The following is an 18532-nucleotide window of genomic DNA, read 5'->3' on the forward strand; positions in this document are numbered from 1 at the left end:
TTAGCAATTAAGCGTTCTCAATTAAGGTATGCAAATTATTTCTTTAGACATAATGCTATTGCACACTTGATAGACTATGGTAATAGTATAAGCATAACTTTTATACACACTGAGAAACCAAAATTTGTGTGACTTGCTTTATTATGATATTCACTTTATTGCAGTCATCTGAAATTGAATCCACAATATCTTGAAGGTACGACTGTATTTCAAAAGTCAATGTTAACCTAACATCACAACTAAAAGAACTAGAGAACCAAAAGCAAACAAATCCCAAAGCTGGCAGAAGACAGGAAATAACCAAAATCAGAGCTGAAATGAAAGAAATTGAGACACAAGAAATCATTCAAAAGATCAACAAATCCTGGAAGCTGGTCTTTTGAAAAAAATTAATAAAATAGATAGACCACTAGCTAGACTAATAAAGAAGAAAGACAGAAGATTCAAATAAACACAATCAGAAACAACAAAGGGGATATTAACACTGACCCCTTAGAAATACAACCAACTTTCAGGATAGTACAAACATCTCTATGCACATAAACAAGAAAATCTAGAAGAAGTGGATAAATTCCTGGACACATATACCCTCCCAAGACTGAAGCAAGAAGAAATTGAATCCCTGCACAGACCAATAACAAGCTCTGAAATTGTCAGTAATAGCCTACCAACAAGAAAAAGCCCAGGCCCAGATGGATTCATAGCTGAATGCTACCTCATGTACCAAGAAGAGCTGGTACCATTCCTGCTGAAACTATCACAAAAAATTGAAGAGGAAAGAATTATCCTTAACTCATTCTACAGGTTCAGCATCATCCTGATATCAAATCCTGGTTGAGATGGAAAAACAAAAAACAAAACAAAATAAGATAAAAACAAAACCCATTTTAGCCTATAATATTCATGGTGAACATCGATGCAAAAATCCTCAACAAAATACTGGCAAACTGAATCCAATAGCACATCAAAAACCTTATCCACCACAATCAAGTAGGCTTTATCTCTGGGATGCAAGTTTGGTTCAACATATGCGAATCAATAAGTGTGATTCATCACATAAACACAACTAAAGACAAAACCACATGATTGTCTCAATAGATGCAAAAAGTGCTTTCAATAAAATTCAACATCCCTTCATGTTAAAACCTCTCAATAAATTAGATATTGAAGGAATATATCTCAAAATAATGAGAGCCATCTATGACAAACCCACAGCTAACATCATACTGAATGGCCAAAAACTTGAAGCAAGACAAGAATGCCCTCTCTCACCACTCTTATTCAACATAGTATTGGAAGTCCTGGGCAGGGCAGTCAGGCAAGACAAAGAAATAAAGGGAGTCTAAATAAGAAGAGAAGAAGTCAAACTACCCGTTTGCAGGCGACATGATCCTGTATCTAGAAAAACCCATAGTCTCAGCCCAAAAGCTCCTTAAGTTGATAAACAACTTCAGCAAAGTCTCAGAATACAAAATAAATGTGCAAAAATCACTAACATTCTTATACACCAACAGCCAAACCAAGTACCAAATCAGAAACACAATCCCATTCACAATTGCCACACAAAAAAATTATACAATACCTAGGAATACAGCTAACCAGGGAGGTGAACAATCTTTACAATGAGAACTATAAAACACTGCTCCAAAAAAATTAGAGATGACAAAAACAAATGGAAAAACATTCCATGTTTATCAATAGGAAGAATGAATCTCATTAAAATGGCCATAATGCCCAAGGCAATTCATAAATTTAATGTTATTCCTATTAAACTATCATTGAAATTTTTCACTGAACTAGAAAAAAACTATTTTAAAATTCACATGGAACCAAAAACAAAAAAAGCCTGAAGAGTTAAGGCAACCCAACCGCACTCGAACTATACTACAGGGCCACAGTAACCAAAACAGCATGGTACTGGTACAAAAACAGACACATAGAGTAATGGAACAGAACAGAGAGCCTAGAAATCAGGCCACACAGCTACAACTATTGATATTCAACAAAGCTGACAAAAATAAGCAATGGAGAAAGGATTCCCTGATCAATGAATGGTGCTGGGATAACTGTCTACCCATATGCAAAAGATTGAAATTGGATTCCTTCTTTATACCATATACAAAAATTAACTCAAGATGAATTAAAGACTTAAATGGAAAACCTAAAACTATAAAATCCCTGGAAGACAACCTAGGTAATACCATTCTGGACTTAGATTTCATGATGAAGACACCAAAAGCAATTGCAACAAAAGCAAAAATTGACACATGGGTTCTATTTAAACTAAAGAGCTTCTGGACACCCAAGGAAACTATCAACAGAGTGAACAGACAACCTAGAGAATGGGAGAAAATTTTTGCAAACTATGCATCTGACAAAGGTCTAATATTCACAGTAATGCTATCCACAATAGAATCTATCAGGAACTTAAACAAATTTACAAATAACAACAAACAACCCCATTAACGTGGGCAAATGACATGAACACTTTTCAAAAGAAGACATACATGCAGCCAACAATCATAAAAAAATGCTCAACATCACTGATCATTTGAGAAAAGCAAATCAAAACCACAACGAGATACTATCTCACACCAGACAGAATGCCTATTATTAAAAAGTCAAAACACAACAGATACTGGCATGGTTGTTAAAAAAAGAGAACGCATATATGTGTTGGTGGGAGTGTAAATTAGTTCCTTGTGAAAGACAGTGTAGCAATTACTCAAAGACCTAAAGACAGAAATACCATTTGACCCAGCAATCTCATTTCTGGGTATATACACAAAAGAATATAAGTCATTCTATCATAAAGACATGCAAGCCTTCATAGGTTCATTGCAGCACTATTCTCAATAGTAAATACATGGAATCAACCTAAATGCCCATCAACAGTAGACTGGACAAAGAAAATGTGGTACATGTATGCTATGGAATACTATGCAGCCATAAAAAGAATGAGATCTTGTCCTTTGCAGGAACATAGATGGAGCTGGAGGCCATTACCTTTAACAAACTAACTCAGGAACAGAAAACCAAACACCACATGTTCTCACTTATAAGTAGAAGCTAAATAATGAGACCACATGGACACATAGAGGGAAACAACAGACACTGGGGCTTATCAGAGGATGGAGGCTGGAAGGAGGGAGAAGAGCAGAAAACATAACTATTGGGTACTAGTCTGAGTACCTGAGTGATGGAATAATCTGTACATCAAACCCCCATGTCATGAGTTTACCTATATAAAAAACCTGCACACATGTATCCCTGAACTTAAAAGTTAAATAAAAAAATAAAAACAAATTTTCCTTACTATGCACACAGCTTCATTTGCCTGGTATAGTCTGTTTCACTGTTATAACTACATTTGGCAGAATTTTTTATAGATAAGGACAGATTGAAAAGAATGGATAATTCTTTTTCTAAAAAGATGCAACAGAATTTTTTACTGTAAATTGATGATTTATAATTACATAAATTTGTGGGTTCTAAAGTGATGTCATAAATTGTGGATACAATGTGGAATAATTAAATCAAGCTAGTTAACATATCCAATACTTCAAATACATTTCTGTGATGAGAACATCAATTTTGAAATGTATAATACTCCATTAAGTGTATGTACCACACTGTACAACGGAAGTCAAAAAAGTATAAAACATATTCTTCCCATCTGAGATTTTGTATCCTTTGACCATCATTAAACTTTTTTTTTTTTTGAGACAGTCTCACTCTGCCACCCAGGCTGGAATGCAGTGGCACAATCCTGGCCCACGGCAACCTCTGCCTCCTGGGTTCAAGCGACTCTCCTGCCTCAGCCTCCCCAGCAGCCAGGACCCCAGCCAACCTCCCCAGCAGCCAGGCATGTGACACCATACCCAGCCAACTTTTTCTCTATTTTTAGTAGATATGGGGTTTCGCCATGTTGTTCACGCTGGTCTCGAACTACTGACCTCAGGTAGTCAGCCCCTCTCAGCCTCCCAAAGTGTTGAGACATGAGCCATCATACCTGGCCTAAGATTTTTGAGACAAAATATCAATTTCAAAATAGCATCAAAAGTGAGCAGGCCATGCACGGTGGCCCACACCTGTAATCTCAACACCCAGGGAGGCTGAGACATATTTTTCTATACGAAAAATACAAAAGTATTTGTCTCTACTAAGAATACCAAAAAAAAAAACCAAAACCAAACAAACAAAAAACCCATTCTCGGCATGGTGGTCCATGCTCTCAATCCCAGCCATTTGGGAGGGAGACTGAGGAGGCAGGAGAACTGCCTGAACCTGGGAGGCAGAGGCTGCAGCAAGCCGAGATCGCGCCATCACACCCCAGCCTGGGCAACAAGAGCGAAACTTCTTCTAAAAAAAAAAAAAAAAAAAAATAGAGTGAGCATGTTTAACCATCCTCAGATCATAATAGACCAAATAGGTCAACAGAATAATAATTCATAACAAGAGAATGTTGATCAAAGAAAGGCAAAGGAACTGTGATTTGTAAGAATTAAAATCAAGGGGCTCCATAATCATCTGGCATCTGTTCAATGTTGTATCTATGGTTAAAAATGTACATTATAGGAACTCCAGGAATCTTAAGGATTCTTCTTTAAAGGTCTGGTCAACTGTGGCCACAATGTAACACTATGCTGAATTACCCTCTGTACTAAGCAGTCACCTGCATGGGTGCCTTTGTGTGTACATAGTAATCGTTGGATCCAAATCTTGGATCCTTGGCAATCATTAGAGCCACTTGATACTTCTGTCCCAATTTCTCAATTTCAACCATTACACAATCAGTTATACAAGGGATATACTTGGCATATAGACAGTACAGTTTGGTTTTTATGGAAAAGTTGACAAAGTTGGTATCAAGGAGGATGTGGTAAGGTGGGACCAGCTGTGTATTATATTGGAAAAATAAGCAGAAAGGGTGTTGGGGAACTTCTTTTTCCTTTAATGTGCTGGGATCTTTCTTTTCTTTCTTTTTAGGTTTTAATCTATCATTTTCTTTAATCTTCTGATCTCTGAGGCTAAGAATTCGCTTCATGGCACATACTTCTTTGTTTTCTTTTGCTTCCCCATGATCATGCCATACTCCTTTTTCTTCCGTAATCACCAACCGAATGGATAATTTTTAAACAAAGTTTGAACAAATGTCACACATTCAAAACACTTCTGAAAATGTGAACTCTAAATGTGAATTCTAAAAGTTCGGAGAATAATTATACAAGAGACACGTAAAAATTTGAGATTAATATCTCCCATTTTTACCTGAACTGCACCATGCATACCAAACAAAAATATTGCACCTCAGAATTCACACTTTGTTCTACTGTTTAAAATTTTTAACATAAATAAAACCTCTAAGAGGGCACATAAGTAACAGATTTAAGTAACTCAGGTTCTGATTCTTCACCTTCAACTCACTAAACTATCATCATTTATTTCATATCTACCATTTAAATAGGAATATGTAGTACAACAGAGATTCGAGGAATGAACTGCACCCTAAGCAAGCGCCCACTGTTCCAAAACTTTACAAACTTACTCCTGAAATAAATGTGGCTCCACACGAGTCTACAGCTGAGTCTACATATGTTAGGACTGACTGTGGAACTGGGATTCCTCTGAATTAACTTTCATGTAGAATACAATGCTTAGTGAAGGATATGTAAGTGATCATTCGGTTCTGGTTCCAGTTAAGATAAAGTAGGCACATTCCACCCTGTCACTCACATTGAATGCAACAAAAAATCCTGGAAAGAATGCATGAAGCAGCTATCTGAGGACTCTGAAAAGTAAATAGTAACAAAAGGATTGGAAAAGGAAACCAAAAGTTGAAGAATCATTACTATAGTGGTGAGTTTTCTTGGTTTTTATTCCTTTAATATATCCCAGCCTGGACTTAGAGGCAGCCTGAATCCCAGAACACCATATCCAGTATCAATACCATAAATACTGTAGTTAAATGCTACAAATATTTGACAGGGAAAGACTGAAAACTTTGCACTCCAAAATGGAACAAAGCAAGAATCTTTTATCACTCATCTTCAATACTGAGATAAAACTATCCTTCCTTACAGATGACATGATTATCCATGTAGGAAACTCCAAGGTATATCCAAATGAAGTTCCTATAAATACTAAGTGAATGTAGCAAAGTTGCTTGATACAATGTCAGCATGCAGATATGAAATGTCTATCTATATAATAGCAATGAACAACTGAAGACCAAATAGGTATAAATCTTTTTTTTAAAAAAAAAAAAAAAAGAAAAGAAAAGAAATAGGGGGCTGGGTATCGTGGCTCACACCTGTAATGTCAGCACTTTGGGAGGCCAAGGTGTGTGGATCACTTGAGGTAAAGAGTTCAAGACCAGCCTGGCCAACATGGTGAAATTCTATCTCTACTGAAAATACAAAAAATTAGCCAGGAGTGGTGGTGCACCCCTGTAATTTCAGCAACTCAGGAGGCTAAGACAGGAGAATCACTTGAAGCCAGGGGGCAAGAGTTGCAGTGAGCCAAGGCTGTGCCATTGCATGCCAGCCTGGGAGACAGAGCCAGACTTAGTCTCAAAAAAAAAAAAGGTATCATTCTTTCTTGCAGGTTGAAGTATAATTGTGCAATCATAGCTCACTGCAGCCTCAAACTCCTGGGCTCAAGCTGTCTTCCTACCTCAGTCTCCTGAGTAGCTGTGATTACAGGTGCAAGTCACCACAATTGACTGAAACAGGCATAATTCTAACACATGCTCAGAATCTGTACGCTGAAAACTACAAAATGCTGATAAAAATAAATTAAGAATCTAAATGGAGGGAAAATATATCAAGTTTATGGGTTGGAATACTCAATATAGTGAGAATTTTAGCTCTCTCTAAATAGATCTGTAGGTTTGACACAATTCCAATAAAAATCCCAGAAGTTGTTTTTATAGATATAAACAAGCCTATTCTAAAATTTATATGGAAAGCCAAAAGAACAAAAATAGTCAAAAAAATTTGAAAAAGAATAATAAAGTTGGAGAATTCATGGTACCCACTTCTAATATTTATTCTAAATCTAATCAAAACAGCATGGTATTAGCAAAAAGACAGATACACAGATCAGTGAAACAGAATAGAGTCCAGAAGTAGACGCACAGAAAGGTGACCAAGTGATCTTTTGACAAATGTATAAAGACAATTCAGTATGAAAAAATATGATTTTGTATCCTGAGACTCTGCTGAAGTTGCTTATCATCTGAAGGAGATTTTGAGCTGAGATGATGGGGTCTTCTAAATATTCAATGATGTCTTCTGCAAATAGAGACAATTTGACTTCCTCTTTTCCTAATTGAATATCTTTTATTTATTCTTCTTGCCTGATTGCTCTAGTTAGAACTTCCAAAACTATGTTGAATAGGAATGGTGAGAGAGGGCACCTTTGTCTAGTGCCAATTTTCAAAGGGAATGCTTCCAGTTTTTGCCCATTCAGTATGATATTGGCTGTGGGTTTGTCGTAGATAGCTTTTATATCAGACTTAGTAAAAATTAAAAACTTTTGCTCTATAAAAGATACTAAGACAATGAAAAGACAATCTACAGAATGGAAGAAAATGTGTGTAAATCATATTCAACAAAGTACTTGTATAGAGATTATATAAAGAAATGTCACCACTTGTACTGGCCCATTTTCACACTGCTATAAAGAATACCTGAGACTGAGTAGTTTATAAAGAAAGGAGGTTTAATTGACTCACAGTTCCGCATGGCTAGAGAGGCCTCAGAAAACTTATGGTCATGCAGAAGGGTAAAGGGGAAGCAAGGAACATCTTACGTGGCGGCAGGAGACAGAGTGCAGGGGAAATGGCCACTTTTTAAAAATCATCATATCTCATAGAACTCCCTCACTATCATAAGAACAGTACCAGGAAACCACCCTCATGATCTAATCACCACCCACTAGGTCTCTTCCTCAAAAAAGGGGATTACAATTAGAGATGAGATTTGAGTGGGGACACAGAGGCAAGTCATATCAACACTCAACAATAAAATGAGCAAACTAAACCAAAAGGAAGCAGAAAGAAGAAAATGATAAAGATTAAATTGGAAATAAAGAAAAACAGTAGTGAAAATAAAAAATAAGTTGGTTCTTTGAAAGCATGAACAAAATTGACAAACCTTTAGCTAGACTGACCAAGTAAAAGAGACTGAAATCTCAAATTACTAAAATTGGTGAGGCAGTGGCTCACATCTGTAATACCAGTACTTTGGGAGGTTGAGGTGGGCAAATCACTTGAGGTAAGGAGTTTGAGACCTGACTGGCCAACGTGGTGAAACCCCATCTCTACTAAAAATACAAAAATTAGCCAGGTGTGGTGGCACATGTCTGTAATCCCAGCTACTTGGGATGCTGAGGCAGGAGAATTGCTTGAACTTGGGAGATGGAGGTTGCGATGAGCCAAGATTGTGCCACTGTACTTCAGCCTGGGTGACAGAGCAAGACTCTCTCAAAAAAAAAAATTACTAAAATCAGGAGTGAAAGAAGGGACATTACTACTGACCTGACAGAAATAATAAGGAAAAAATTCCCTATTATATTATAATAGGAACAAATTCCTAGAAAGACACAAACTACTGGAAGTGACTCAAGAAAAACAGAAAAATCTGAATAGATCTATAACAAGTTAAGAGATTGAATTCGTAATTTAAAAAACTACTCATAAAGAAAAGCCCAGGCCTAGATGCTTTCACTGGCAAATTCTACACTTAAATATTAACACTTAAATAATTAATACCAATTATTCACAAACTTTTCCAAAAAATCAAAGAGGAGGGACCATTTCCTAACTCATTCTATGAGGCTAGCATTATTTTGATATTGAAGCCAGACAAAGACATCACAAGAAAAGAAAACTACAGACCAATATCTTTTATGAATATAGATATAAAAATTCTCAACAAAATACTAACAGGTTAAATCCAGCAATATACAAAAAGTATTATATAGCATGACCAAGTGGGATTTAACCCAAGATTATGAAGTTGATTTAAAATTTGAAAACCAATTAATAGAATATATCATATAATGGCAGGGTTCAGTGGCTCATGCCTATAATCCCAGCACTTTGGGAGGCTGAGGCAGGAAGATCATCTGAGGTCAGAAGTTTGAGACCAGCCTGTCCAACATGGTGAAACCCCATCTCTACTAAAAATACAAAAACTAGCCAGGCTTGGTGGCATGTACCTGTAGTCCCAACTACTTGAGAGATGGAGGCAGAACCATCACTCAAACCCAGGAGACAGAGGTTGCAGTGAGTCAAGATTGCATCACTTCACTCCAGCCTGGACAGCAGAGCAAGGTTTTATCTCAAAAAAAAAAATAAAAAAAAAAAAAAAAAAAAAAAAAAAAAAAAAAAGAATATACCCATATCAATAAATGATAAAAACCATATGCTTGTCCCAATTGATTCAGAAAAAAGCATTTGATAAAATTTGACACCTCATCATAATAAAAACATTCAGTAAACTAGAATAGAAGGAAACTTCTTCAACCCGATAAAGGGTATCTACAAAAAATAACAACTAACATTATATTTAATGGGGAAAGATTAAATGATTCCACCTGAAAAACAAGAACAAAACTAGGATAGCCAGTCTTGCTGCTGATATTCAACACTTCACTGAAGGTTCTAGCCAGGAAAATTAAACAAGAAAGTGAAATAAAAGGCATCCAGATTTGAAATGAAGAAGAGAAACTATCTCTGTTTTCATAAGACATAAAAGGAATAGCCTAAGGAACCCACTTAATACAGTTAAAGCTAACAAATTAGTTTGGTAAGGTTGCAGGATACTAGGTCAATATACATAAATAAATCATATGTCTATACATTTGCAAAGAATAATCCAAATATGAAATTAAAGAAACTATTTTACAGTAATATCAAAAACTGTAAAATACTTAGTAATATATTTAGCAAAAGAAATGCAAAACTTATACTCTGAAAACTACAAAGTATTGTTGAAAGAAATTAAAGACCCAAATAAATAGAAAGACATCCCACGTTCATGGATAAAGACTTAATATTGTTAAGATGGTAATACTTCTCAAGTTGATCTACAAATTTAATGCTATTCACATCAGTTTCCAGCTAACCACTTTGTGGAAACTGACAGGCTGATTTTAAAATTTATATGGAGGCTGGGCGCGGTGGCTCAAGCCTGTAATCCCAGCACTTTGGGAGGCTGAGGCGGGTGGATCACGAGGTCAAGAGATCGAGACCATCCTGGTCAACANCAAAAAATTAGCTGGGCATGGTGGTGCGTGCCTGTAATCCCAGCTACTCAGGAGGCTGAGGCAGGAGAATTGCCTGAACCCAGGAGGCGGAGGTGGCGGTGAGCCGAGATTGCGCCATTGCACTCCAGCCTGGGTAACATGAGTGAAACTCCGTCTCAAAAAAAATAAATAAATAAAAATAAAAATAAAATTTATATGGAAATTCAAGGAACACCATGTACCCAAAACAATCTTAGAAAAGAACAAAGTTGGAAGATTCATACTTCCCAATTTTAAACTTACTACAAAGATGCAGTAATTGATACAGTATGGTACTGGTATAAAGATAGGTATATAAATCAATAGAATAAACAAAGTTCAGAAATAAGCCCCCACATTTATGGTTAATTGAGAATCTGCTTTAGTTTAGGTTTTTTGTTTACTTTCATTGTCAAAGTTCTTCTCAGGGTTAACTGAGTTTTGACAAGGGTTCCAAGACAATTCAATGGGGGAAAAGTAGTCTTTATTTTTAAAAATTTTGTACTTTTAATTTTTTTATGGATACATAGTAGGTGTATATATTTATGTGGCACATGAGATATTTTGATGCAGACATACAATGTGTAATAATCACATCATGGGAAATGGAGTACCCCATTCCTTCAAGCATTTTTCCTTTGAAATATAGTCTTTTCAACAACTAATCCTGGAACAATTGGATATTCACATGCAAAAGAATGAATTAAGATCAATACCTAAAACATATGTAAAAATTAACTCAAAATGAATTAAAAACAAATACAAGAGTTAATACTATAAAATTCCTTGAGGAAAAAAATACAGGTGTAAATCTTCATGATCTTGGTCTAGGTAGTGGCTTCTTAGATGTGATACCAAAAATACAAACTACAAAAGAAAAAAAATAGATGAATTTTAGATCAAAACTAAAAACTTTTGTGTTACAAAAGACACCACGAAGAAAGTGAAAAGACAAACTGCAAAATGGAAGAAAATACTTGTAAGTCATCTAACTGATAAGGGGCTTGTATCTAGAAGATATAAATAAATTTTACAACTCAATAGTAAAAAGACAAATACAATCTCAAAGTAGTCAAATGACTTGAATAGACATTTTTTCAAAGAAGACACACAAATGGCCAGACAGCACATGAAAAGATGCTCAACATTATTGTCAGAGAAATGCAAATCAGAACCACAATGAGATACCACTTTACACCCACTAGGATGGCTAGAATTTAAAAGACAAATTAAAATGTCCAGACACAGTAGCTCACACTTGTAATACCATCACTTCGGGAGGTTGAGGCAGGAGGATTGCTGGAGCCCAGGAGTTCAAGATAAACCTGGGCAACATAAGGAGACCCCATGTCTACAAAAAATTTAAAAATTAGCTGGGCATGGTGGCATGCATTTGTAGTCCCAGCTACTCGGGAGGCTGACGTGGGAGGTTCACTTGAGCCCGGAGGTCAAGGCTGCAGTGAGCTGTGATTGTGCCACTGCCCTCCAGCCTGGGCAACAGTGAGACCCTCTCATTAAAAAAAAAAAAAAAAAAAAAAAAAAAAAAAAAAAGACAGATAAAAACAAGTAGTGGTGAGAATGTGAAGAAACTGATACCCTATCGCACTGCTTGTGGAATTGTCAAATGATGCAGCTGCTGTGTAAAAAAAAAAAAAAATTGGTAGTTCCTCAAAAGGTTAACATAGAGTAAAATGACCTAGCAATTCCACTCCTAGGTGTATATCCAAGAGAATGAAAACATATAGCAGCAGTATTCACAATAGCCAAAAAGGGGAAACAATCCAAATGTCCATCAACTGATGAATGGATACATTTTATATATATACATATACATATATATATATATATATATATATGAATATTATTTGGCTATGAAAAGGAATGATGAACTGATGCATAATACAACATGGATGAACTTTGAAAACATTCATGCTAAGTGAAAGAAGCCAGTCACAAAAGACCGTATGTTGTACAATTCTATTTATATAAATTGTTCAGACTAAACAAATTTATAGAGACAGAGAGTAGATTAGAAACAAACTCCTCTGGGATTGGGGAGGTATTTACCTGGAGAAGTGAAAACTTAGGATCACACGAAAGCCTGTTTGTGAATGTTTATAGCATTCTGATCTATAATTACCAAAAACTGAAACAACCCAAATGTCCTGTAACTATGAATGAATAAACAAATACTGGTAGAGCAATGCCATTGAATACTATTTAGCAATAAAAAAGAATGAACTAATGACACATGCAACAACTTAGATGAATCGCAAAGGGATTATGCTAAGTGAAAGAAGCCAGTCTCAAAAGGCTACATACTGTCTGGTTTCATTTGTATAACATTCTGGAAAAGAAGAAACTGTAAAGACAGAGAACAGATCAGTGGTTTCCAGGGAATAGGTAGGGGAGAGGGTTTGATTATAAAGGGGCAGCACGAGGAAATTTTCTGGGGTGACAGAACTGTTCTGAATCCCGATTGTGATGGTGGTTAGACAAATCTATACATACGGTCAAACTTTTAGAAATATACTATGAAAAAATCAATTTTACTGCATGTAAACCAAAAAGAATACTTGTGACAATTTGAGATATATGTAAATAAAGAAATATATACAGTGTTTGTGTCTGTGTGTGTGTGTGTGTTTGTGTGTATATACACACATAATTTAAACTCAACAATCACTGCAGGGATTGTTTAGAATTTAGACCACCAACAAAAGTTTTTTTGAAGTGAGAAATATTTTATCTCTGACATTGTTCAGAATTGATGGGAAATGTTAACAATTTAAAAAGTAGTCTGGCTTTGGTGGCTCACGCCTGTAAACCCAACACTTTGGGAGACTGAGGCGGGTGGATCACGAGGTCAGGAGATGGAGACCATCCTGGCTAACACAGTAAAACCTCGTCTCTACTAAAAAAAAAAAAAAGAAAATTAGCTGGGCGTGGTGGCATGCACCTGCAGTCCTAACAACTCGGGAGGCTGAGGCAGGAGAATCACTTGAACCGGGAGGCGGAGGTTATGGTGAGCCAAGATCATGCCACTGCACTCCAACCTGGGCAACAGAGCCAGACTCCGTCTCAAAAAAACACAAAAGCAGACCAACTTTTAGTATTATTATTGTTTAAAATTCTCTATAAACAATGAGCATTCTTATTGCCTTCTCTAGGAAGGCAATGGGTCCCACCGTTACAACCCTGGTATGTCTCTCCCTTTTGTGATTCTAGAATAGAAGCTCTTAGGCACAGAGAAACCGATCTTGGAAGTTGGAAATCTAGTAGACTAAAAGGTCCAAGGGCTATGGGTGGGGCTCTGACAGTGTCTGCTATAGGGAACCAAATCCTGGTTTGAACAAATCAATTGTAAAATTTAAAAAGTATGTCCAACTAGGGCAATTAGGTAAATTTTAATATAAATTGAGTATTAGGTTATATAAAGGAATTATTTTTAATATTGATAGTATACTAATGTACTATGGCTTTGTAAGAAAATATCCTCATGTTTTAGAGATGAGGTATTCATATTTAGGTATTTCACAGTGACATTTCACAATGTCTGTAATTTGCTTTTAAATAAGCCAACGAAAAACCAAGGTGAAATAAATATGACAAAATGTTAAATATCATTAGAGTTATGTAATTAGTATACAAAGATTCAGATTTAATATACCATTCTCTACTTTCTTATACACTTGAAATTTTTCGTAATAAAAAGTTTTCAAAATAAAAAACACATTGGAAAAGCATTTCTTAGTGCCAGAACCAGTGAACTCTCACTCTAATAAGATCCCATGGCCCTGTTACAGCACATCACAAGATGCTGAATCAAAGAATACCTGCAGCATCTCAGTAGCCTTTGGAAAAGAAAATGGAAAAACAAGTAACATCTTTCTAAAGCTCCTACCCTAAAATGCTAAGACAAAGACTATATAGGGCTGAAATGGGCAAATATTCAGCTATCCTGAAAGTCTGATTTTCCAGTAGGTCCCATTCCCCATTGGTTCTGGGATGGAAAGATGACAAAAGTCTAGTCAATGAGTCAGTTCCAAGATGTTTGTTTAACTACTGGGAAAGAAAGTAGAATGTAAGCCTGAGGCTAATGATACCCATGTGCACTTCATTTGGAGACAGTTTGCCTGACATGAAGACAACTTAGAGTACAGCTAATCTAAGAGATGGAGAAAAGCAGTTCATCTGATGGTGTTTGAGCACCTGGCTCTGACTCTTCCTGAGATACACTGGACATTTTAGTTGTAAATGTCTATGATTATGATTACTGTCATTATGAAGAAGAAAAAAGGAGAAAATTCCTCCTTCTTAAGTCAGCATGACTTGTTCGTCAATCACTTGCAAATAATTGACTCTTGTCACATTCTCTGACCTCTGAGATTAGGTCATAAAAGGCCATGTATCTTCCACTTTGCTCTCTGGGACAGCTGCCTTGGAACCCTCAGTCAACATGTAAGAGGTCTGATATCTTGAGGATACCATGATGGAAGGACTACATGTAAGTGCTCCAATCAACTGTCCAGCTGAGCCCGGCCTTCCAGCCATCCATTCCAAGGAATCAGATGTGTGACTGAACTTGTCTTGGGGTCTCCAGACCAACATATCTACCAGCTGAATACCACCAAGAGATCTTGGTCAACGATATATGAAACAAAAGATGATGCAGCCAAGCTCTACCCAAATTCCTGGCCCACAAATGATACAATAAAATGGTTATTGCTTTAACCACTACATTTTGGGGTCATTTGTCATGCAACAATAGTTAACAGGAACAGGAAGCCAGAAGGGTGCAGCTAAACTGGGCAATGGCAGATGTAGTTTTTAATGGGGCCTGAAGTTTTAGGATAGAAGCCACTTGACTGTGCACAAAGCGCAAGACCTTGAGAGGAACATACCAGGTGTGCAGCCCTGAAGTTTAAGCTTCATTGGTTCACAGTAAATCCACCTGTGAAGCTGGACCCTAGGGAAGGTGAGGAGAATCCTTAAAGAAAGGGAAAAAGAGGAGAGCCTTCCAGGCAGAGGGAACCTGCATGGGCAAGGCACGGTCTGTTATGTAGGTCTGAGGAGCACGGCATGGCTAGAGGGCGGAGGCATGAGGAGGCAGGAGTGAACAGATGGGGAGAGGGGAGAAAAGCAGCTGACACTACAGCTTCAGGGAGCAGAGGGCAGAGACAGGTTGAAAGGGACTTGTAGAGGTGGGGAGCCCTGACATTTAGGATTTGGTGTCACAATTAACTCAAGGACAGGCTGTCTGCCTCAGAACAATGACCTTAACAGGGTGTAAAATTTTAAGAGAATGATTTTAAGAGGCCAGTCCTCTTGGCACCAAGAGACATGGTGAGAGGGTCTCAACACTTTCCCAGGCCCATAGCCTCCACTAAGGGAGTCCTGTGTCCTCTGGGGGACAGGGAGCTGGGCCACCTCATTCTTCCCAAGATAACAGCTGACTCTTTTTTACCATATGGTGTCCATGCTGAGAAGACCTACCAGTTCTCAAACTCTGAAGTTGAACACAAAGTTTTTTTTTACCGCCCTCCAGTCTTGTCTCTGCTCCAGGTGGGAATCAGCCCTCTTCCTCCCTTACTCCCCACACTGCATCAGCAGTGGGTAGTTTGGCTCCTAGCAGTTCTTGAAGGGACCCTTTTCTCTCCCTCTCCCTATTTCCACTGATCCCTTTTTGGCACTACCATTTGTCATGGCTCCTGAGAGAGAGGTTGGGCCTGTTTCTAAATAATCTAGCAAATACAGATGCAAATTTTACCAGGTCTTATTGTCAACAACTCCCAGTACTAAAGTCCAGGCCCATTTTCTGGCACTCAAGGTTCTCGGCGATCTAACCTCCGACTCTGTGCAACCTCAACAGACTGTCTGCACCTTCTTCTTTTCCATCTGCTAGTCCAGCGGCACCCCTGACTGCCTCTCCAACTTCCTACCACAGATCACAATGCTGCCTCTCACCAACCCCCTCAGGACTCGGCTTACTTCCTCTGAGGCATTTACAGAATCACACTCTCCCATCTGTCTGTGTGGCCCCTTGCCCTGGGCGGGTGTCTCCCATAATCTGTGACACTTTAGAGGGCTTAGAAACCCCATTTTATCTAGTCACTGGATCCCTCTGAGCTGTTGACTCTTTTGTTGGATGGGACCGCAGCATCCACACCAAAAAATATGAGCTTTGTAATAGTGAACACCTAGTGAGCAAGCATTGAGCTGAGAGCTTTTGCATATTATTTCATTTACTCCTTGCAGCACCCAGAGAGACAGACCCCACTCTTCCACCATTTAATTGAGACAGAGTGTCTTGCAGAAGTGGCCTTTCCCTGGCCAGACCTCCCTTGTGTGCACTTGTGTATCCCAGGGTCCTAGAACTGGGCCTGGCATACAGTAAGTGCTTTGCAAATATTTGCTGACTGAAGTAATCAGAGAATGAGTAACCCCAGCCAGAGACTGAGCCTGGACTCCCTTCTCTAGGGTCTTTCTTGCCCACTGAACAGGATTCTGCTGGGGAATATGGTTGGTACAGGACTTGGCACACAGTAAGTGCTCAGTAGTGTGTCGCTGCTGCTGCTGTGCAGGGGGGTGGGGCGCAGAAGGGGCTTCTACTTCAAGTCTGTCTCCCCTACCAGTCCAGGCTACCCGTGGCGGCCTGCGTTCGTTTGCATCCTCCCAGTGCCCAGGCCGGGTCAGCTCCAGCTTGCTTCAGGAAGCGTTCAGGAATAAACGTGGACAATTGCGGTCAGGAAGGGGACTTCAGCTTCCCTTTCTCCCAAGAGGAAAAGAGGTAACGCTGCCGCCGTTGCCCTCACCTACGAGGGTTCGAGCGCTGCCTGCAACCCGGTTACCCCACACTCCTCCCTAGCGCTAATCCCAGCGGGGTTCAGCCCGCAGTCAGTCCTCCCAGAAGCAGAGTCTCACTCGCCCCCCCACCCCCGGCACCAGGCCAGAGAGTCCGGGGTTCGGATTCTGGCTTCTTGGCAACTGGGTGTGAGACCCCAGGCGAGTCATTGCGGGTCTCTGAGCCTCCCTGTTCCTGACTGTGCAATGGGCAGAGGGGCAGGAAAGCGTAGTGGGCACAGGACATTCCCAGGCGCCGAGGGCTGTGACTGACCGACCTGTGCTTCCACAGCGGGGCCTGGTTGGTGGAGACGCTCTGTGCCGGGTAAGGGAGGACCTCGGGTGCCCCACTACCCCACTCCTGGAACGCCCACCGCTCACGAAGCCTTCCTGAGCGCTACCCGAAAGTACTGACAGCCTGGAGCTGAGGCCTGGGCGCTCCGGGCGTGCCGCTTCTCTCTGGGCCTCCTATGTTCACGGAAGGGGAGTTTTCGCAAACCGCCCACTCTCGGCTAGCAGACACCGCATCACGAGAGGAGAAGACCCACCGGGGCGGTGGGGAGGCGAGGAGATCCCGGGTCCCAGAAGGTTGGACAAGTCCCTGGACCAGATGGCCCTCAGTTTCCTCCTCTGTAAAATGTGGCTGGTAATAACCAATTCTCTAGATCCAACCTGGTTTGCTGTGAGGATGAACTAATATAATAGTCTTGAAGTCTGTGACGCTGCTCCAGATGTTCTTGGGAATGAGTAACGCGGGTCCACAGGCCGCCCTCTCTGGTCGGCAAGTGCACCGCTGGGAACCAGGGAGCCTCGGGGGACCCAGCGTAGGTCCTTCCCGAAACCAAGAGACCCAGGGCGTTCTTAGCGCCACCTTGGGTGCGGTGGGGCAGAGGACGGAGAAGAGGCGGTCAGAACCGCCCTGCGAAGCGAGGCTGGGAAGCTCCGAAGGCCTGGAGTAGGGGGAGCGCATCGGGGCTTTAGCGGGCGCGGCGGCCAAGGGCAAGAAAGTTTACACTCTCAGAAGCTCCCGCACGCTTCCCCCCCCCCGCCACCCCCACCCCCGCCTTCCTCTTTTCTAACTCTTCTCTCTCCTCTCTCCCTCTTTTTTCTCCTTTTTACTCCCCTTTTCGTCCACCGCTCTTGCCGGCATCTTTCTTCTCTGGGCCCTTCTCCCCCACTTTCATCTCTTCGCGCTCGTACTTTATCACCAGACAGCCAAACCCCCTTTCCAATTAAAGTGGAATTAGGCAACTCAATCAAATTAGTTCCCCATTAAAGCCCTTCTTTATTAAACCGTTTTCTTGTCCTGCTATTAAGTTTCACTGCCTGGCGGAACTCGAGCCGGCCCCAGAAGTTTACCTTAGGATGTTGCCGGACCCAGCCGAGGGGAGGAGTC

General features: G+C 39.7%; 1 pseudogene; it reads right to left on the reverse strand.

The window, feature by feature from the left end:
- Nucleotides 1-4510: 4510 nt before the first annotated feature.
- On the reverse strand, nucleotides 4511-5082 carry LOC108318072 (annotated as a pseudogene).
- Between the last annotated feature and the right edge of the window lie 13450 nt (nucleotides 5083-18532).

The sequence above is a fragment of the Cebus imitator genome, unplaced genomic scaffold (assembly GCF_001604975.1).
Source record: "Cebus imitator isolate Cc_AM_T3 unplaced genomic scaffold, Cebus_imitator-1.0 Scaffold214, whole genome shotgun sequence".
In the NCBI taxonomy this organism is placed as follows: Eukaryota; Metazoa; Chordata; class Mammalia; order Primates; family Cebidae; genus Cebus; species Cebus imitator.